The sequence below is a fragment of the Lissotriton helveticus genome, chromosome 8 (assembly GCF_964261635.1).
Source record: "Lissotriton helveticus chromosome 8, aLisHel1.1, whole genome shotgun sequence".
Taxonomy (NCBI): Eukaryota; Metazoa; Chordata; class Amphibia; order Caudata; family Salamandridae; genus Lissotriton; species Lissotriton helveticus.
The window spans coordinates 1116582175-1116605242 of NC_136069.1; positions in this window are offsets into that span (position 1 = coordinate 1116582175).

The following is a 23068-nucleotide window of genomic DNA, read 5'->3' on the forward strand; positions in this document are numbered from 1 at the left end:
TGGTGTTAGGGTGGTCTGACCCCTAAATGTTTTACCTGTTTACCTCACCTTTTCCTGATCTGTTTTTGTTGACCATAGGACTCTGGGCACTTCACCACTGCTAACCAGTGCTAAAGTGCATGTGCTCTCTCCACTGAAACATGGTAACATTGGTGTATCCACAATTGGCATATGTATTTACTTATAAATCCCTAGTAAAGTGCACTATATGTACCCAGGGCCTGTAAATTAAATGCTACCATGGGCCTGCAGCCCTGATTGTGCGTTGGGTTGTTGGTGTTAGGGTGGTCTGACCCCTAAATGTTTTACCTGTTTACCTCACCTTTTCCTGATCTGTTTTTGTTGACCATAGGACTCTGGGCACTTCACCACTGCTAACCAGTGCTAAAGTGCATGTGCTCTCTCCACTGAAACATGGTAACATTGGTGTATCCACAATTGGCATATGTATTTACTTATAAATCCCTAGTAAAGTGCACTATATGTACCCAGGGCCTGTAAATTAAATGCTACCATGGGCCTGCAGCCCTGATTGTGCCACCGACTTATACACGCCCCAGGCCTGCCACTGCAGAGCCATGTACACTTGGCATGTAAAACCTCTTCTCAAGCCTTAAACTCTCTGTTTATTACACATAAATAACACCTAAGCTAAGGTAGGCCCTGGGTAGCCCATAGGGCAGGGTGCTGTGTAAATAAAAGGCAGGACATATACTTTTTAGTTTTACAGGTTCTGGTAGTGAAAACTCCTAAATTCATTTTTCACTACTGTGGGGCCTACCCTCTCATAGGATAACATTGGAGCAGAATTGTCATGTTTACCTGTGCACTTGTAATAATAAAACCCTCTAATGGTAAAGTTGGATTTATGATTGCAACTTTTAAAAATGGCAGTTTTAGAAAGTTAGCATTTTCCTGCTCTTAAGCCCTGTGTGCCTGCTGCCTGTCTTGAATTCACAACCAAGGGCCCGATTATGATGCTGTTAGGAAATCTTCCCGACCAAATCATTTTGGAAATGGTTTCCGACCCACTCGGATCAGGAGAGTCCGACCGACCGAGTACGATGCATCCGGATGCTTCCAGATACGATTTTGTTGGACTCCAATTGACTTCATTTGGAGCCTATGTTCCTAACCGCATCGTAATTAGGCCTGGACCGTGAACTTCACTTTGTTTGCGGAGTTTGCGGAGTTTTCTGTACTCCGCGGAGCTCTCGGAGTGCAGAAAACTCCGCTTTGCGATGTCCAACTGAGTTTTTGCCCTTCTCGTGATCGTGAACGGTAAGTATGCAATCGCGAGATGCGGCTAGGGTAGAATTTCTACCCAAGTGGCAGGAATACCAGCACAAACTACAGTTCACACTGCACTCCACCACTCGCGGAACTTCGCTGAGTTTTTTGTAACTTCGCTGAGTTCCGCGGAGCAAAACTCCGTGAACTACGCCCAGGCCTAATCGTAGTTGGGCCCTCAAACAGGAAGACGGGTTCCCGATCCAGTTCGGAAGGAGCAGATGCCATTAGGAGGCCTTCCTAACAGCATCGTAATCAGACCCTAGGTGGGAATGCTTTCTTAATGCATCGTAATCGGGCCCCAGATTTGGTGACAGCTGGGTTTTGTGCATTCCCTTGAGACAGTCACACACAAAGGGAGCGTAGGTGTGTCTGATGGACCATTCACATCCTGATGGGCCATTAACATCCTGATGGGTCATCCTGGGCAGAGGTGGGAGGAAGGTGCTGGCATTTGGACCTGAATGGGATGTACCTGTCCCCACACTAGAAAGTGCCTACCCCCTCTGTAGTGTGTCAGGAGCTATTGCAGGAAAGGGAGGACCTTAGTGCACTTCAAAGCCCCTCTTTGTAGTCCCTACCAAATCAAAGACAACACTTGGTATAAGAACTGGGCATCTGACCCCACAAAATCGGTACACATCTGGACCTGTTGATACTCTGCTAGGGAGGACTTCCTTGCTACAGAAGGACTGCCACTCTGCTGGACTGCTGCTCTGGAAGAACTGCCATTCTGCTGTGCTGATTTGCCTGCTGCTGTCTCTACCTGTGTGAATAGAACTGAGCCTATACTACTTGAACCCAGAGTGACTTGAAGCGCATGTCTGTTTGCCTCTTGTTCTGAATTCTCAGCAACATCAAAGACTTCACTCCAATTCACCAACAAGCACCTAGTCTCTACCATCTGTGAGTCCTACCCTGCCAAGTATTGCCAATCCAGTTCTGGGCCCTTGGAAGTGGGTGTTCCAGTCCTGCAGCATCAAAATCCACACATTGTTAACTTTGGACCGGTCAGAATCAATGCATTCCTTTCAAAGCCAAATCATCGTCACTTCGAGGGCATCACAGCGCCGGCCTCGCAGCACGTGGCACCGTATTGTGTGCCTCGCAAGGGGTTCGACAGCAATGCATCTCCCAGCTGTGCGACGCGGAACCGACATATTGCCTACAATCCTAAGGTTGGACACTGATGCATCGCCTCAGACCTCTCTTTGCATCTTTCTTCTCACTGTCGACACTTCCTCCATGAAGGTACTGTTTGCAGCCGCCCCTGTATGACTCATGTATCCAACCCTAGCTTCATAATGTTCCGCCTGACTTTTCAGACTTAACCCAGTCCAGTGTGACTAGATTACCCCAGTTGGGCCTTTAAGTCTCTAAGCATTATATTTCAAGAATATTTAAAAAAAAAAAAATCAGAACTCTTGTTCTACTTATTGGATTTTGTCATTTTAGTAGTATTTTGTTCATTAAATTAGGCTCTAGTTTTGTAACCTGGTGTGAATTATTGTTGTGTGTTGTTTCCACTGTTTTACTGTACTAAGTGTTGCACAAATAGTTTACACATTGCCTTTTAAGTTATGCCTGCCTGCTCAGTGCCAAGCTACCGAAAAGTGAGCACAGGTTAATTTAAGTTGTGTATCTGACTTACTCTGATTAGGATTTTGGCCCCTACTTGGACATGGTGCATACCTCTGCCAACTAGAGACTCAATTTCTAACACTGGTTATCAGTGCCGAGGATAGGACTTATGTTTGTGCTGTACCTTACAGTAATATGTTTAGACTTTCATTCACATCGAAGACCCATTCGAAACAATTGTCCCTGATCCTCATTGCCATTTTCCCCTTCTCTCTCATTGGCATTTTTATCTTTCTATTCTCCTTGATTGGCATTTTTAGTTTTTACTAAAATTATGTCTCTGACTGGAGGCTCCACATCTGTAGCTGCATCTGCAAAACTGGATTTTGAGGTGGCCAAACTTGAAAGTTATACAGTAGCCCAGCTGAAGAGTTTCTGCAAGGGGTTTGAGCTTTCTACTAAAGGGTTCAAAAGAAAGGTGGAGCTTTGTAAGGTGCTGGGGGACTGGGTAGAAGCTATGGATGCAGTACCTGTGAACCCAGAGAAGGAGGATGATTTACTTGATGATGGGGAGGAGCTAGATCAGGATTCACTGGAGAATCTGGGACTTGCCATGGGACAAGGAAGCCAATAACTTGCTAGAAGCAGTGGGTGCCCCAAGGCAGTGTGCAGCGTATCATCCAGGGGCCTGTCCCCAGATGAGCTGGAGGAGGGGAGGGGGGAAAGAAAGCTCAAGTTGAAACTTGCAAAACTTAAATATGGAAAAGGATAACGCTGAGAAGGCGTGCCAATCTTGGAGAGCATGAGGCAACATGCCACCCAGGCAGCAGGTGATGTCTCTTGTCATCACAGGATATACTGGGAGGACAAACTGTACAGTGAGCCTAAGGCACCTACACATGGGACAACAGGGGCCCTGGTGGTCCCCCAATGCTACAGGTCCTTCCTACTGAGTCTAGCTCAGGAAAGTCCCCAGGCAGGACATCTGGGCCAGGTCAAGACCTTCGCAAAGTTTGTCCCCCACTTTTAATGGACCCTGTTGAAGGTTTCTGCAGATGCCTACTGTAGAACCTGTGTGACCTGCCAGGCCAGTAGGAAGACAGGTGAAGAAACTGAGTGCTCCCCTGTCTCCCTTACCTGTCATTGACACTCTCTTTGAGAGGGTGGGCATTGACACTGTAGGGCCCATGGATCCCAGGACCACCTCTGGCCACAGGTTTATCTTGGGTCTGATGGCTCATACTACTAGGTACTCAGTGGCCATACCTCTGAGGATGTCTACTGCACCTGCAGTGCCTAGGGCCCTGATGGAGATTGTTATCTGAGTGGCTTTCCCAAAGAAAGAGGCACCAACTTCACTACTTCTTACATGCAGTCCATGTGGAACGAGTGTGGTGTTACGTTTAAGTACTCCCTACCACCCATAGATTAATGGGCTTGTTGAAAGATTCATCACAACCCTGAAAGGCATGATCAGGACCCTGCCTTAGGCTTTCAGTTGTAAGTGGGACATCCTCTTGCCATGTCTACTCTTTGCCGAAAGGGAGGAGTCACAGAAGGAAGGGTTGGGTTTAGGCCGTTTGAGCTTCTGTAGGGGCACCTTGTAAGGGGACCTTCCAGTCTAGTGAAAGAAGAGTCGGAGCAATCCCCCAGGAACCCCCTCCAATATGTACTAAACTACATGCTGTCCTTCAGAAGTCAGATGGCCAATTCGTTGAAGCAAGTCTGAAATAACTTAGAGGCCAGCCAGGAGGTAACAAAGAAGTGGTGTGGCCAGATGGCTGCCCCTGTTGAATTGTAACCTGGGCCGGAAGTGAAGGAGATGGAGCCCGTGGAGCCAGAGGCCCTCCAAGACTTTTGTACTAGGCCTCACAAGATTGTTGAGGGGGAGGGGGAGGCTGCCTACTTGGTAGATCTCAAAACCCCCCACATCCCCTAAGGGATATCCACCTCAACTGTCTCAAACCTCACAATGAGAGGTCTGAGGTCACCATGTTGCTGGTACTGGTGGAGGGGAGGAAGAAGAGAATGAACCTCTCCCTGACCTTCTGACCTCCAAAGAGGAGTATGGGTCAGTAGAAGGTATAAACCTTTGCCCTACCCTGACTTCTGGACAGCAGAATGACTGTCAGCAGTTGCTGGGACAATGATCCTCTCTGTTTCCCCCTACTCCTGGGGTTAAGCATGTAATCTTCATGAATGACACGAAAGAGGAGGGCCTTTTCTTCAGGTTTATTGGTGTTATACTGTGTGATGCTCCCAGTTACCACATCCTTTCTTAACTGCCTGTCCTATATTCCTCACTCCCATTCTATTCCTAGAGTTCTAGTTCCATAACATTACATCATTACATTTCACCCCTCCCCCATTTTAAAAGAAAAAGAATAGAAAAGAAGTAGAAGTAGAAGGCAAAGAAGAAGAAGAAAGGAAAAAAACAAATTAGAAGAAAAAAGAATACAATAAGAATAAATTAGACATTACTACATTTTATAAATCAAAATTTAGCAATGCTCTAGTAATAGATTTGGTTTCTGTGAAACTCTCTCAAATCTTCTATTTAATTGCTGTAAACACCGACCATATAATTGTGCTTTTTCTTGTTCTTCAGTGCTTGAATTACATTTGTTGAAGAATGTTTGTTCCTTGTTATCACTCTGTTGTCATTTTTGCCTGTAATTGTAGTTTCATGAATTTGTGTTACTTCCAAAGGAGTTGGATGAAATTTACTTTGTGATTTTTTTTTTATTTGTTGTTGTCTCACTAAGACCAGCAGGCTCATGCATCAATATTGCATTTTGCAATTCCTTAATTGCGAAAAATAAGGAATCGCAATTAAGGAATTGCAAAATACAATGCATCAAGAAATCGCTAAATAAATTGCGATTTCTTAATATTCATTAATTGCGACTCGCAAATTGCGAGTCGCAATTAAGGAATACCCCCCCATTCATTCCTATGGGCCTAGAGTCCCATAGGAATGAATGGGTAGACATTCTCAATTTGCGATTAGCAAATAGCGAATCGCAAATTGAGAATGCAATTTCAAGGGTGCAGGGGTGTCCAAAGAACACCCTGTTGCACCCCTGAAATCAATCTGTGCACATATGTTGTGCACACACATGCCCTAAGGTCATGTGTGTGCACAACATTAAACTTTGAAAAATGCACAAAAGTGAATTTTCAAAGTTTTCGCAAATTACCATGAGGTTCAACCTCATGGTAATTTGCACCCCTTATTTGCGAATTCGCTAATTTTTACAGTTTGATGCATTGCATTTAAGGAATCTCAATTTGAGATTCCTTAAATGCAATCGCAATTTAAGAAATCGCAATTTTGCGATTTATTAAATTGTGAAATTTCAAAAATGATAATGCATCTCAAAAACGGAAATTGCATTCGCAAACGGCCGAATTTTGCGATTCGCACCATTTGCGAATGCAGTTTCCTTTGAAGCATGTGCCCCCAGGTGTCCTATGTTATAGTTCTCACTTAGAAAATGGTTGTTTCTATCAGCATACCATTTCATTTTCTTTTTCCCCTCTGCATCCTTTTTCATTATTTCAGTATGGTCTTCTGGTGAAACAGATGGAAGATGTGACAAACATATTTGTATTGACTGACCGAACATCAACTCAGAAGGACATTTACCTGTAGAACCATAAAGAGTATTTCTGTAATCTCGTAAAACTTGACATAATGCTTGTTTTTTTTTTATTTGAGACAGTTTTGCACTCTGTATTGCTTTTTTCATAGTGGCCATCAATCTTTTCACCATACCATTTGCTTGTGGCCACATTGGTGTAACTCTTCTGTGAGTTATTTCCAAATAACCTGTATATTTTTTTAATTCATTTGCATTAACCCCTTCTGGGCTCATAACGGCAGGGAGCCATCATGACACACAGTGGGCGTGTGCTCATGCTGGTTCCCGGCCGTCATGGCACCCACCCACGGGGGAAGTGCTGGCGCTCCCCCCATAGGATGCCGATCTTCGTGACTCCACCGGGGAAGGCAGGAGAAGCAGTTCCCCTGCCTCCCCCTGTCCACGTCATTGGAGGTTTCCCTGTGTTTCCCGACGTGCTGGAAGCCATTTGCTTCCAGTGCGTCGGGGAACAAAGAGGTACCTTTTTCTTCTGGGGAGGGGGGATTTCAGCAAAAGAGGCATCGGGTGAAAGGAAAGGGTTTTCCTTTCCCCTGATGCTTCTTTTGTGCATTCCTGCTGCACGATCGTGCTGCAGGAATGGCTACTAGACACTGGGATTTTTTTTTTAAATGAGAGCATTTGTAATTGGCTGTGTCTGCCCCCCTGGTGGGGGCAGTTTCATAATTATCTTTAAAGAAATTGGCCCACTGGACCACCGGCGAGCAAGGTGTGGGGAGTGGCTTCTTGGGCAAGGGTCACTCCCCTTCGGGGTATGTTTTAGGCTGTCTGTCCCCATGGGAGGGAGCAGATCAAGCCTTTTTTTTATCTAGGGCCCACTAGACCACCAGGGATTTTTTGGGAGTGAGAGTGACCCCTTGGGCAAGGGTCGCTCTCCTTTGGGGGCTGTCTCTCCCCATATTCGGCCCAATAGACCACCAGGGATTTGTTTGTGGGGAGTGGCCCCTTGGGCAAGGGTAGCTCTCTTTATGGACGCAATGTTTTTAGATTTTGCCATTTTTTTTCAAGATTGGCCCACTGGACCACCAGGTAATACTTTGTGGGGAGTGGCCCCATGGGCAAGGGTCACTCCTCTTTGGGGGCTATGTTTTTGCCTATCTACCCCCATTGGGGGGATGGCATATCTTGCCTTTTTTTTCATCTAAGGTCCACTAGGCCACCAGGGATTTTTTTTGTGGAGGAGTGACCCCTTGGGCAAGGGTTGCTATCCTTTGGGGGGTGGGGCTTGTCATGTTTGGGCCGACTAGACCACCAGGGATTTGTTTGTGGAGAGAGGCCCCTTGTGCAATGGTTGCTCTCCTTTATGGGAAGATGATTGTGGCCATTTCTGTCCTCTTTGGGTTGCAGATCAGCAATTTGTTTTTAAGGCCCATCTGCCCCAAAGTAGGGCAGAAGCCACTAGACAACAGGGGTGTATACATTTTTGTGTTGGTGAGTGGCCTCAAGGGCAAGGGTTGCTCCCCTTTTACAGGGGTGAATATTTTATTCATACTCTTAGGCCCACCTACCCCTTAGCTTAGCTGGTGGATTGTGTGTGGACTGGTGCATTATTTGAATATGTGATTGTAATGGTTTTTTTTCTCCTTTTTATTCTAGTGTAAAGGTTTTGATTCCTGTTTGCGGTTTCGGCAGTGGTTCTTCAGCAGTTTCGCGTAAATGCATTTATTTGGTAAGAAAAACATTTTTGTTGTGGTTACTCCAAATGAGTATTATTGTCATGCATGAATGAATATTTTTGTAAGTGGTGTCATAATGGCAGCATATTTGTTAGTGTTCTGAGCATGAAATTCTTTGCAATGTGTTTTGCATTGTCTTATGTGTAATTTTGTTTCTTTTTCTTTTTTAGTGGGATATTGTTGATCCTTACTGTGTCTGTGCAGAGTAGGTGGTGGTGAGTCTAGCTGCTTTTATCAAGTGAGTGGTATAGTGTTGGCGTACATATATCTTTGTGATAAAGCTACATTTTGTTTATTTCTTTTTTACAAAGGGTTTGTTGTTGTTGACTTGTTTGACAAGTTACCTTTATTAGTAAACATTATGGCTAGCCATAGAATGACTACTCAGCAGGTGGTCAGTATGCTTCTTGAGTCTTCCGCTGAGCAGGATTATTAAACTGACAGTGCGTCTGAGGGAGAGGAGGGAGGGGAAGATTCAGGCAGTGAGTTTTCTCTCCACATGGAATCATCGGATGATGAAGATACTCTCAGTGTGGATGAAGCGACTCTCGGTGTGGATGAAGCTACTCTCAGTGTGGATGAAGTGCCTGTTTTAGAAGAGATACAATATTGAGGTGAGCAACCCAATCTACCCTTGCGGGTTCGGGCAATATTCGTTATAAAAGGAAGTTGGACCAGCAAGGGACTTTGTTCAAGTATTATTTGTCAGCGTGTTAGGACTCTGTTATAATCAATCTGAGCACCTAATTGTAATCAATCAATCGCTGTGCTAATTTAATAACTTCAGATCATAATCAATACATACAATGTTACCACACTAACAAAGTAAATAATGCAAAAACCAGGGTTTTATATTGTCTAAATATTATTATTTTCTTTTTCAAGACAAAAGGTATAATTTTTTACAAAAGAAGAAAACAAATTCTTACAAAATAGGGTACATACACAAAATGTTCACATCAAATATACATAGTACAAATTATATAGTCCTTTAGTATATCTGAGAAAGTCCAGACTGCTAAACACAAGATAACATCGTGACTTCAACTAAACAGAAGAAAATCAAAAATGGTATAATGAATTACATGCAGGCTTGGACTAATTAGTCGACGTTTCGGTCATTTAGAGATTATTCATCAGACCATCATCAGGACAAGGAATTTCTACATATAGTAGATGACCCTTTATGCCGGATAGATTCTTATTTTCTACGTAGACAGCGTACATCAAAATATTTGGCTAGTTGGCGACAAAGAAAATGAGTTCTTGTGCATCAGAGTTGCTTGAATTCTGAGCTGTAATTCGAAAGTCGAAAATGCGGCAAAGGTTTCAATGGCGTAGCACCACAGCACAGTTATGAAGTCGGCTTGCGGGGAGAGCGCGTTTAGACCCCAGCAATTATCCTCCTCTGCTCGTGTCACCGGACCAGGCTAGCAGTAACTAACACTGCTGCCTGGTCCGGTGACACGAGCAGAGGAGGATAATTGCTGCCTTTGAATCGTTTGTGATAAACTTGCTAGTCGCATCTAGAAACTGTGCTGGGGTCTAAACGCGCTCTCCCCGCAAGCCGACTTCATAACTGTGCTGTGGTGCTACGCCATTGAAACCTTTGCCGCATTTTCGACTTTTTTGCAAAACAAAGAGCCGCCCAGTAGATTGGTGAACTACATAAAGAATTACAGCTCAGAATTCAAGCAACTCTGATGCACAAGAACTCATTTTCTTTGTCGCCAACTAGCCAAATATTTTGATGTACGCTGTCTACGTAGAAAATAAGAATCTATCCGGCATAAAGGGTCATCTACTATATGTAGAAATTCCTTGTCCTGATGATGGTCTGATGAATAATCTCTAAATGACCGAAACGTCGACTAATTAGTCCAAGCCTGCATGTAATTCATTATACCATTTTTGATTTTCTTCTGTTTAGTTGAAGTCACGATGTTATCTTGTGTTTAGCAGTCTGGACTTTCTCAGATATACTAAAGGACTATATAATTTGTACTGTGTATATTTGATGTGAACATTTTGTGTATGTACCCTATTTTGTAAGAATTTGTTTTCTTCTTTTGTAAAAAATTATACCTTTTGTCTTGAAAAAGAAAATAATAATATTCAGACAATATAAAACCCTGGTTTTTGCATTATTTACTTTGTTAGTGTGGTAACATTGTATGTATTGATTATGATCTGAAGTTATTAAATTAGCACAGCGATTGATTGATTACAATTAGGTGCTCAGATTGATTATAACAGAGTCCTAACACGCTGACAAATAATACTTGAACAAAGTCCCTTGCTGGTCCAATGTTTTAGAAGAGGACACTGCTGTGTCGATGGTGCAAGAGGCGTCTGGATTGCATCCTGATGCTGCTAGGCTTCCTACTGGAAGTGCTGGACTCTGGGTTGATCCAAACATGGTGCAGCCGGTTTTACCTGCCTTTAGTGGTGCTGCAGGGTGTAGAGTGGATTGTGAATTTTTTTTGCCTATACAGTTTTTTCAGTTGTTTATGGATTTTTTGGGTGAGATTGTTGAGCAGACTAATTTGTCTGCTGAACAGGTTTTGAAGGACAACAGTGCCAGACCTAGGTCCCACTCTAGAGCTACTAGGTGGACTCCCACAAATCTGGAAGCGATGAAGAAGTTTTTGGGTTTGACTTTATTGATGGGTTTGATAAGGAAGTTGTCCATGGCTTCATATTGGTTTACCAATCCCTTGATGGCAACGGCCATATTTACTGCAATTATGACTCGTGATCGGTATTTACTTTTGCTGCGGATGCTGCATTTTGTTGATAATGCTTTGGCGTTGCCACGAGATCACCCTCACTGTGACCGTCCTTTTAAGATTCAGCCTGTACTTGATCACTTTGTAGATCGATTTTCAGAGATCTATACTCCAGGGAAAGAAATATCTATTGATGAGTCTTTGGTCCTGCTCAAGGGCCGTTTGTTTTTTGGGCAGTACATTCCTAGCAAGAGGGCACCTTATGGGATTAATCTGTACATGTTGTCTGAGAGTAGGACAGGATATGTTTTTAATTTCCGTGTGTACACTGGTAGGGATTCCACTATTGACCCCCCTGGTTGTCCGTCCACTTTTGGAGTTTCAGATAAAATTGTGTGGGATGTTGCTAGAGGACTGTATAACAGAGGCCAATTTGTACCTTGATAACTTCTACACTGCTGTGCAATTGTTTAAGGAATTGTTTAAAGTGGAAACTTGCTTGTGGCACAATCTGCTCTTACCGTAAAGGTTATCCAAAAAAGCTTGTTTGCAAAAAACTTCAGAGGGGACAGTGCAGTTCCTTGCATAGTGATGAACTACTAGCTGTGAAATCTGTGGACAGGAGGGATGTGTACATGCTGACTACCATCCATGATGAGAGTACTTCAGCTGTGCCTGTTTGGAATCTGATTGCTGAAGTGTGCAAACCTGTGTGCATTTTAGACTACAATAAGCACATGGGTGATGTTGAAGGAGTAGATCAGAGGTTGGAACCTTACACTGCTCTTCGTAAGGCTTACATTTGTTATACGAAGTTGCCTATCCATCTCTTCCATTTAGCAACTTTCAATGCTTTTGTTGTGTTCAAGGAGTGTTCTTCTGCGTCAAAGTTGACTTTTGTTCAATTTCAGGAGTCTGTGATAGGCAGCCGTGTTGTTGTGGAACAGGCAATTGTTCCTAGAGTTGCAGTGGTGGAGGAAGTGGCTAGATTGAAGGATCGCCACTTTCCTGATTTAATTCCTCCCACGCCCCAAAAAAATAATCTCTGTAAGAGATGTAGAATCTGCTTGCGAAGAGGTGTGCGGAAGGAGAGTTGTATGCACTGTGCCGATTGTCCTTGTAATCCTGGGCTGTGTGTGCCCATATGTTTTAGAGTGTATCACATTCAAAAGAGTTTTGGGTAGCAGCCATGAGTCTCATAGTGTACAGGCTGGTCTGTATGGTTTTATATAGTTCAGTTTAAGGTTTGGCAATAGAATGATGTCTTCAGTTATTGCTGTGTTTTTTGTAGTTATAGTTTTGTATTTAGTGGCAATTTGTTTGCGTTTTCTTTCTTGTTTAAAAAATAAATTATGAGTGTGCGTGGATTGGCGCTTGGCTGGCGGTGTGTGTTTGGATTGGCGTTTGGCTGGTGGTGTGCGTGAACTGGTGCTTGGATGGCAGTGGGTGGACTGGTGCTTGGCTGGTGGTGTGCGTGGATTGGCACTTGGCTGGTGGTGTGCGTGGATTGGCGCTTGCCTGGCGGTGTGCGTGGACTGGCGGTTGGCTGGCGGTATGCGTGAACGGGCGCTTGGCTGGCGTGTGCATGGACAGGCACTTGGCTGGGGGTGTGCGTGGACGGGCCCTTGACTGGCAGTGTGTGAGTAGTGACTTGCTGCTGGTCACTACACACACTGCTAGCTAAACATCTCTCCACACAACCCGTGACCTGGTGTGGTTGCTGTGTCAGGAATGTGGGCGTGTTAAAGTGATGGGCCCTTGAATGGCGCTGTCTGCTGGTGTGAGTGTTGGTATGTGCTGGGCCCACGGCTGGTGGTGTGAATGGTTTTGTATGTATCACACGTATGAAAGATGTATGAAGCGGTTGGTGCCTTGTCATGGCTTTACGGCTCACAAGCTGTGAGTCAATGGTTCAGTTTCTAATCCTTTCAATTATTAACAGTGCATATAGAAAATATGTGTCAGCCCAGTGATGCCACAACTTTCCCACACAAAATGTGTGAAAAAAGTGATTTTTTCAGCTAAATTTGAGGTTTGCAGGGGGTTCTAGGTAAGGAAACGTTGGGGGATCCACGCAAGCCATACCTCCCTGGAATCCCCGGTGTCTAGTTTTTAGAAATGTATGGGCTTGGTAGGTTTCCCTAGATAGTCGCTGAGCACGAGGCAAACAACAAAGGTGAACCCCCTTAGTTTTTTTGAGATTGGCAATTTTGATGTTGCCTCAATACGTATTGAACCCTTGCCTGTCGCGGGGTACATAGGCCTTCCACACGAGTGAGGCACCATTTTTATTGCGAGCCCCGGAGAAAGCTGGGTGGTAGTACATTTTTGTCAGCCCGGTTATGCCACAACTTTCCCACACAAAAATGTGTGGAAAAAGTGATTTTTTTCAGCTAAATATGAGGTTTGCAGAGGATTCTGGGTAAGGAAACGTTGGGGGATCCACACAAGCCATACCTCCCTGGAATCCCCAAGGTGTAGCTTTTAAAAATGTATAGGTTTGCTAGGTTTCCCTAGGTGCCGGTAGAGCTAGGGTTCAAAACTACAGCTAGGTACTTTGCCAAAAAAGGATCATTTTTAGGGCTCGGCCTACGGACCACGAAGTGGGGCGGAGCTTCGAGCTCCTAATGCTAAAGAAGAAAGAAAGGATCTCTAGGGCTCTGAACAGACACATTCCTTAGTGTATTATGTCATCTGCCTAGTGATTCGTCTTCGCTGTGCTGTCTATGTAGTAGCCTTGACGTGATAGGCTGTATTTACTTTTCGTCCGTCATTGATGTCAGTTTCATGGCATATTCTGTGCGCGAACGAGCACACAGAGTGATTAATCTTAATTAGGAGCTGTCAGAGCGCCCGTGTAATGCAATCCAGATGGTGCGAGCGCGTTCACCTCTCTTCCCGCGCCACAATTCCCCTAGGCTCTGCGCTGATCGGCTGAGCACTGCACGCCGTTGTTAGGTGCGCGATCGCCGTCGTTTTACGTTTGGAAGGTGAGTGCCATGCTCTCTGCCCCCCCCCGTCCCTGGGTTAAGCCCAGGTTGTACAGGGCCCGTGGTTGTATATCACCGGGGGGGGGTGGACGTGGCCAGGCTGCGGTCTCACCGCATCGGGTAGGCGGGCGTAAACACTGATACTGATACTGCAGCGATGCTTAACGCGTGGTGTGCTAGGTTTCCCCGTGTTTCAGAGGAACGAGTTCACCGCCGTCGACAGCAGCGCGGCGAGCGGTCTAAATAGCGGAGTGAAGCTTCAGTCTATCCGAGGGTGAGTGTGTGCCCTCACTGGCTGCTAGTATGTTTTTGCACTGTCTGCCCGCCATTGCCCCGCATTATGGACTGCTCGTCCAAAGGGACCCCGTGCAGGGACGCATTGGTACAGTCGTCCTGCCATTTACCGAAGGAGGTGGACAGCACACTCCAGGGTAGCTGTGTTTACCGCCTTGTAGGGAGCGTGTCTGAGTGGTTAAGTCGCAGATTTAAACCGAGGGTCGATTGCTATGATACTGCACAAAAAATTAAGACACTCCCACCCACAGCCGAGGAAAAGTTCATACAAACTTCATTGGTATTCTGATGACCCAGTTGTCCCTATTTAATTTCATCAGTTCCTAGTGATTCAAAGTTTGGATTTCGTTTCTATTCTTTGTTCATACATGGTTTAGTGTAAATCAGGGTGTCCTAAACTGATATGTTTTCTTGGCTACCATTGCAAGGACCGATTTCATCTTGTTTCTTGAAATGCCTAACATGCAGTGCTGTGTTTTACTGAGTGGCGCGGTGCTGTGTATATTGAAATGCAGTGTGCAGGCCTGTGCTCCACTGAGACACAGAGCGCGGTGTTATACTGAAATGCAGCGACAGCTCTGAGGTGTACTGCGATGCCCAGTGTTAAGCGATATGCTCTTCTGAAATGCACAGCGTGGTGTTATATTGAAATGCAGTTTTCAGCGCTGTGCTCTGCTGAAATGCACAGCTCTGTGTTATATCCGGATACAGGTTCAGCGTTGTGCCCTACTAAGACACGCAGTGCGTTGTTATACCCAAATGCAGTGTTCAGCGCTGTGCGGTACTGAGATGCACAGTGCTGTGTTTTGTCGAAGGCACAGTGTGCACGCAGCGCTGTGCTCCAATGAGACCCACAACGCTGGGTTCGATCGAGATTCACAGTGTGCAGCAATGCACAGTGTGCAGCGCTGTGCTCTACGGAGAGGCACAGTGCCTTTTGTATTGAATTGCACAGTGCCTTTTGTATTGAATTGCACAGTGCCTTTTGTATTGAAATGCACAGTGGGCAGCGCTGTGCGGTACGGATACGCACAGTGCCCTTTTTTATATTGAAATGCACAGTGTTCAGCGCAGTTTGAGCTTTTCCTACACAATACGGAACTCCCACCCGCCTTTCACAATTCCAATCCCAAACACAAGTGCACAGGTTCTTGCTGCTGAATTTTGAAAAGGCACGTGAAGTGGGAATCAGAGTGCAGAATCAGAGTGCAGTTTGAGAGTGCAGTTTGAGAGTGCAGTTTGAGAGTGCAGTTTGAGTGCAGTTTGAGAGTGCAGAGTGCGAGTGCAGTTTGAGAGTGCAGATTGAGAGTGCAGAGTGCAGATTGAGAGTTGAGAGTGCACGTTGAGAGTGCACATTGAGAGTTGAGAGTGCAGTTTGAGAGTTGAGAGTGCAGTTTGAGAGTTGAGAGTGCAGAGTGCGAGTTCAGTTTGAGAGTGCAGATTGAGAGTGCAGAGTGCAGATTGAGAGTTGAGAGTGCACGTTGAGAGTGCACATTGAGAGTTGAGAGTGCAGTTTGAGAGTTGAGAGTGCAGTTTGAGAGTTGAGAGTGCAGAGTGCGAGTTCAGTTTGAGAGTGCAGATTGAGAGTGCAGAGTGCAGATTGAGAGTTGAGAGTGCACGTTGAGAGTGCACATTGAGAGTTGAGAGTGCAGTTTGAGAGTTGAGAGTGCAGTTTGAGAGTTGAGAGTGCAGAGTGCGAGTGCAGTTTGAGAGTGCAGATTGAGAGTGCAGAGTGCAGTTTGAGAGTTGAGAGTGCACGTTGAGAGTGCACATTGAGAGTTGAGAGTGCAGTTTGAGAGTTGAGAGTGCATTTTTAGAGTTGAGAGTGCAGTTTGAGAGTTGAGAGTGCAGTTTGAGAGTTGAGAGTGCAGTTTCAGAGTGCAGTTTGAGAGTTGTGAGTGCAGTTTGAGAGTTGAGAGTGCAGTTTTAGAGTGCAGTTTGAGAGTGCAGTTTGAGAGTGCAGTTTGAGAGTGCAGTTTGAGAGTGCAGAGTGCAGATTGAGAGTGCAGAGTGCAGTTTGAGAGTGCAGAGTGCAGTTTGAGAGTTGAGAGTGCAGATTGAGAGTGCAGATTGAGAGTGCAGATTGAGAGTGCAGATTGAGAGTGCAGTTTGAGAGTGCAGTTTGAGAGTGCAGATTGAGAGTGCAGATTGAGAGTGCAGATTGAGAGTGCTGATTGAGAGTGCAGTTTGAGAGTGCAGTTTGAGAGTGCAGTTTGAGAGTGCAGTTTGAGAGTCCAGTTTGAGAGTGCAGATTGAGAGTGCAGATTGAGAGTGCAGTTTGAGAGTGCAGATTGAGAGTGCAGTTTGAGAGTGCAGTTTGAGAGTGCAGTTTGAGAGTGCAGATTGAGAGTGCAGATTGAGAGTCCAGTTTGAGAGTGCAGATTGAGAGTGCAGATTGAGAGTGCAGATTGAGAGTGCAGATTGAGAGTGCAGTTTGAGAGTGCAGTTTGAGAGTGCAGTTTGAGAGTGCAGTTTGAGAAAGCAGTTTGAGAGTGCAGTTTGAGAGTTGAGAGTGCAGATTGAGAGTGCAGATTGAGAGTGCAGAATCAGAGTGCAGAGTGCAGATTGCAGTTTGAGAGTGCAGTTTGAGAGTGCAGAGTGCAGTTTGAGAGTGGAGAGTGCAGATTGAGAGTGCAGATTGAGAGTGCAGTTTGAGAGTGCAGTTTGAGAGTGCAGATTGAGAGTGCAGTTTGAGAGTGCAGAGTGGCAGTGAGTGCAGACTGAGTGCAGAGTGACAGTGAGTGCAGAGTGACAGTGAGTGCAGAGTGACAGTGAGTGCAGAGTGAGTGCAGAGTGAGTGCAGAGTGAGTGCACAGTGAGTGCAGAGTGAGTGCGTGCAGAGTGGCAGTGCGTGCAGAGTGGCAGTGCGTGCAGAGTGACTGTAGAAAGAGTGTGTCAGGGTGCACATTGTGTGAGTGTGCAGAATGAGTGTGCAGGGTAAACAGTGTGTGACTATGCAGGGTGACATTGGGAGTGTGCGGGTGAGCAGTGTGTGAATGTGTAGGGGCAGTGTGTGAGTGTGCAGAAAACACCACACACACATACACCACACACACATAACGCACACACAAACCACACACCTCAGTCTCTCAACACCACACACTTGTCACCACTCAACACAACACACTCACCACCAAACTCACTCCCCAGGCTCACCCCCACAGACTCACCACCACACACTCACCAGCACACAGAAAACAACACACACAACAACACACCCCCAGCCGTCAATGAATGCTTTCACCATGCACAAACACCAACAACCATCATCCATCTGTGCACGCTTTTACCAAGCACACACCCACCAGCCGTCAGTGCACCCTTCCACCAGGCACACACACCTCCAGCCGGCAGTGCACTTTTCCACCAAGCAATCGCAGTATGGTACACTTTACTTTTAAACATATTCATATAAAGCACAGCATGCCACCATTGGTAAAATTACAATTCAACCAATATACTTCCACTACACACCACATGCACACACTCCATAACACATGGCAAAAAGACATTGGCATTTACAATGCCATTAGCTCAAACTCAAATAAATCCGAGCCCGATTGCATTTCTAATGCTTGTTCACTGTGAAATTGTGGTGTGTTCATATTGCATTTTGCATTGTTTCCTGTCGCAGGCACTAGGCCTACCCTCACAAGTGAGGTACCATTTTTCTCTGAAGACTTTGGGGAATGCAGGGTGTGTGGATATTTGTGATTCCATGCAGATTCCAGAATTTTTCACCACAGAAATGTGAGGAAAATTTGTTTTTTAAAAAAATGTTAGGTTTGCAAGGTATTTTGGGTAACAGAACCTGGTGAGAGGCAGTCAAGTCACCCCATATTGGATTCCTCTGGGTGTCTAGTTTTAAAAAATGTATAGGTTTGCTAGGTTTCCCTAGGTGTTGTCATTCCATTAAAAGCTCTGAAAATGGTGATTTCAGCCCCACAAACCGTTTGCAGGGAAAAACCCAGATGCTTTCATGTGCAGCACCTTATTCCCATTTTCCCCCAAAAAATATTTAGCTGTATTTTGGCTAATTTCTGGGTCCCCTCTAGGGGACTCCACAAACCCTGGGTATCTTTAGAATCCCCACGATGTTGGAAGAAAAGGATGCAAATTTGGCGTGGATATCTTATGTGGTCAAAAAGTTACAGGGGCCTAAGCGTGAACTACACCAAATGGCCAAAAAAGGCTTAGCACAGGGGGAAAAGGCCTAGCAGCAAAGGGGTTAAATGGTGACCCATTGTCTGTTTTTAAAATATCTGGTATACCCCACGTCAAAACTTTTTCACAAAGAACAGAAAGCACAGTTGTTGCAGATGTTGACGATAATACTTTCCCAATCGGGAACCAAGAGTACTCATCAACTATCGCTAGTAAATAATGCCCTGAATCTAGTAGTCCATAAAAATCTGCTGCTATACTAGACCATATAGCATCAGGCAATTTGGACATATGAAACTTCCAATACTCTGTCTTTTGTAGTGTATTGACATAAATGACATGTTCTTACCACTTCCGCTACTTAACTATCTAATTGTGGAAACCACAATTTTTGTCTTAGTAAGATCTTTGTGGCTGACATGCCTCTGTGTCTTACATGAGCAAAATCAATTACATGTCTTTCTAAGCCTTCCGGAATGATCAATTTATTTCCTCTTAAAAGTACTCCAGAGGATGCAATCAATAATTCAGAATGTATATATTCATAAATTAGTAGGGAAAACATTAAATTGGGTTCTGAACTGTGAAAAAACATTCAAACAAATAAAACAGGACATATCAACTGCAGCTAATTTAAAATATTTTGATCCACAATTTTGACCAGAACTGGTGGTGGGTGCTAGTCATGTGGGGCTTGTTGCGGTATTGGAGCACAAACCTGAGAGGGAGACGCCTCAATATGTGATTTTGCATGCTAATAAATGTTTAACTGATGTGGAGCGGAGATATTCACAACCAGAAAAAGAAAGTCTGGCAGTTGTCTGGGCCTGTGAGTATTATCATGATTTTATATTTGGCCAACCATTTCTTATAATAACAGACCATCAAGCATTAATTGCAATTTATGGGAATCCGAAAACCAAAACACCACCACATATAGAGAGAAGGGGAATGCGGTAAATGGATTATGACTTTAAGATTATTCACAAGTCAGGAAAATAATTTAACCCAGCAGATTATTTGTCTTGGCACCCCACTGAAACACAAACAAAAGAACATTTGGAAGCATAAGAATATATATGTTTCATTATTAGGTCTACATTACCAAGAATCATTTCAGAAAAGGAGCTAATTGAGATGACTAAAAAAGATGAAACACTAAAAAAAGGGAAGAGAAGTATCCTTGACAAGAAGTGGAGCCTAATTAACACTGCAACATGATTTCAAATGATTTTAAAAAGAAATTATATCCTAGCATTTAGGAATACACATTCAGGATTAGCGATTATACCTTTGGAGTACTTTTAAGAGGAAATAAATTAGTTATTCCTGAAGGCTTACAAAGACGTGTATTTGTTGTCGCCCATGAAAGTCCCAGAGGCAAGTCAGCAACAATGAATTTACTAAGGGAAAAATGTAGTTTCCACGATTAGATTTCAAGTAGAGGAAGTGGTAAGAACATGTAATTTATGTAAATGCACTATAAAAGAAAGAGTAATGGAAGAGTTGCATATGTCAAAATTGCCTGATGCTGTATGGTTTAGTATAGGGGCATATTTTTACAGACTACTAGATTCAGGGCATTATTTACTAGTGATAATTGATGAGTACTTTTGGTTCCCGAGTGTGAAAGTAGTATCTTCAACTTCTGCAATCACTGTGCTTCCGGTACTTGATGACATTTTTTGACCTGTGGTATACCAGATATGTTAAAAACAGACAATGGGCCACCATTTAATGCAAATGAATAAAAACAAATGATGGGTTATTTAGGAATAACTCACAGAAGAGTTACACCAATGTGGCCACAAGCAAATGGTATGGTGGAAAGATTGATGGCCACTATGAAATAAGATATACAAAGAGCAAAACTGTCTCAAAATTCAATAAACCAAGCATTATGTCAAGGTTTACGAGATTACAGAAATACTCTTCATGGTTCTACAGGTAAATATCCTTCTGAGTTAATGTTTGGTCAGTCAGGACAAACCTGTTTGCCACATCTTCCATCTGTTTCACCAAAAGACCATACTGAAATAATGAAAAAGGATGCAGAAGTGAGAAGGAAAATGAAACAATGTGCTGATGGCAAAACAATTTTTGAACTGAGTACTATAACATAGAAGACCCGGTATTAGTGAGACAACAACAAATAAAAAAACACAAAGAAAAATTCATCCAGCTCCTTTGGAAGTAACAAAAATAATGGAACGGTAATTACAGCTGAAAATGATAACAGTAATAACAAGGAATAAAACATTCTTCAAAAAATGTAATTCAAGCACTGAAGAACAAGGAAATGCACAATTAGATGGTAAATGTTTAGAGCAATTAAATAGAAGATCCAGCGGAGCCCGGCTCAGATAAGCTTGGTGGCGAGGTGGGGAGGGCTTGGCAGGGGGAAGCTGACAGACGACGGGATATGTATTATTTATTTATTTAATCATACATATTATGTCGTCTGTCGACTCACATCCCTCCCACCCCACCCCGCCTCACCGCACTTACCTGAGCCAGCTGCCATCGAGAAGATCTGAGAGAGTTTCACGGGAACCAAATTGATTAATAGAGCACTGGTAAATATGGATTTATAAAACGTAGTAATGTCTAATTAATTCTTATTGTAATCTTTTTTTTCTGGTTTGTTTTTACCATTCTTCTTCTTCTTCTTCCATTTCTTTTCTTTTTCTATTAAAAAGGGGGAGGGGAGAAATGTAATGATGTAATGTTATGGAACTAAAACTCTAGGAATAGAAGGTTGGGGAGTGAATAATGTAAGACAGACAGTTAAGAAAGGATGTGGTAGCTGTGAGCACTGTGCTGTGTCACTGCAAGAAACCTGAGGAAAAGGCCCTCCTGTTACATGTCAATCATGAAGATTACATATGGCAGTGAGGATCCAGCAGTTCCAGGGACAAAATAACAACATAAAGGTGCAGTTTTTTTACCCCCTATTTTTAATTTGCTGCTTTTGCTCCCCTTCTCTCCAGGAGTTTTTGATTGAGTAGACTTGTCATTGTTTTGGGCTTTAGTATTTAAGAAATCCATCCCTGATTATGGGTAGGAAAAAAGTAGGAGGCAGTGGCCCTGCTTCAACCCCTCTAACTAAACCTACGTCAATTGACCAGATTATGGAATGGGCTGTCAGTGTCATCAGCAATGAAATTGCCCAAACAGAGCAGAGGCTTTCCCTAAACTTGGAAGGTGATGTTGGGGGCTTACCTGGTCTTTCTCCCCCATTGTCCCTTGGCTATGCCCACAGTCCTACCTTCAAATGGCACTGTCACTTCCATATGCCGGTAACCAACTGTAAACTGCAATGGTATTTCCCCTTCAGATACCCCTACTCCATCACTGTTAGAAGTAATAAGGCCACACACCCCAAACCGCCATGGAAATCTAAATGCAGCAAGGGACGAAAGCATAATGCTAGCCCTCCACCATCCTTTTCTGAAACTCCACAAAAGCCTGTACCAATACTAAGCCCAGGAGTTCCACCTCTACCATCACAGCAAGAAAATATTTGGATTGCCAACTCTATTATTGAATTAATTAGGCAGAACGTAGACTATCTGTTTACCTCAGTTCCCAATTTCACACATTCCGCGAAGGGTGCAGAGGGTAAAGTTTCATCAGTGCAGTCACTGGCCCAACTTCCTGTTATTAATATCCCGCCGGCGTCTTGCCCCTACATGGCTGTCTTGGGTGTACCCCCACTAAGAATTGGCCTGCGTGAAACCTATGAAGAACTTTTTATTAAAACCTTTCACTGGCTGATTCGCCACAGAGGCATGTCTTTTTTCCATGCAAAAGATATCTTGCATTTAAGGTGGTGTATGTGGATACAGCCGAAACACCCAGAATGCCAAGAAGACTGTATTGTAGCAAATTTTAGATCCCCAAATTTGGTACACTTTCTGTTATTTAATGCTAGACATCGTATTCTGGCAAGCAGTTCTGTTATCCTGGTCCTGCTTGGCTATTTCTCTAGACCCCTGTTTCTTCTGAGGCAGCAATCATGTAATTTTCCTCTAGATAATGGTCAGAGCACATTGGATTCACATCTTTCTATTTATCATGGGTCTGATAAATTGAACTCAGTTAATTCCAGTCTGCCAGCCACATTTAGCACATCTCCAATGCAAACACAAAGAGATGATGGACGGAGCGCTGAAACTTTTCAGACACTCACCCCCAGTCACAGATCTTGGTTTAATCCATCATCAATCTTTAGCTCACTTTGCCACCCCACTTCAGACCCAGCTATGTGCAAATCAGTCTTAACCCTGTGCCTCATGGGAACAGTTCAGCCTGCACTGCCAAGCCAGGTCTTAGGTCTTACCCTTATGTACTTATCTTTAGATCTCTCAAGATGGGAGCGATCACTCCTTTTTTGCTTTAGGGCTGAGTCAATTCATTGGTGCCTGTCCTTTAAAAACTCTTTACATCTAGAGAGGGAAACATAGTATCTACGTGCCCCTGTGACAGTTAATTTGCACAATATCTTTTGCAAATTGCACAGTTTAGCACGAAAACACTTTCTGACACCTGTGCTATGCAAGTTGGGATTCCTTTTTTTTTAAATATATTTTTATTGGTATTTACAGGATACACAATACAGCTACTGACCGACATATAATTGCACATTCTTGGTTAAATTCTCGTCGCTGCTTAAAAACTCG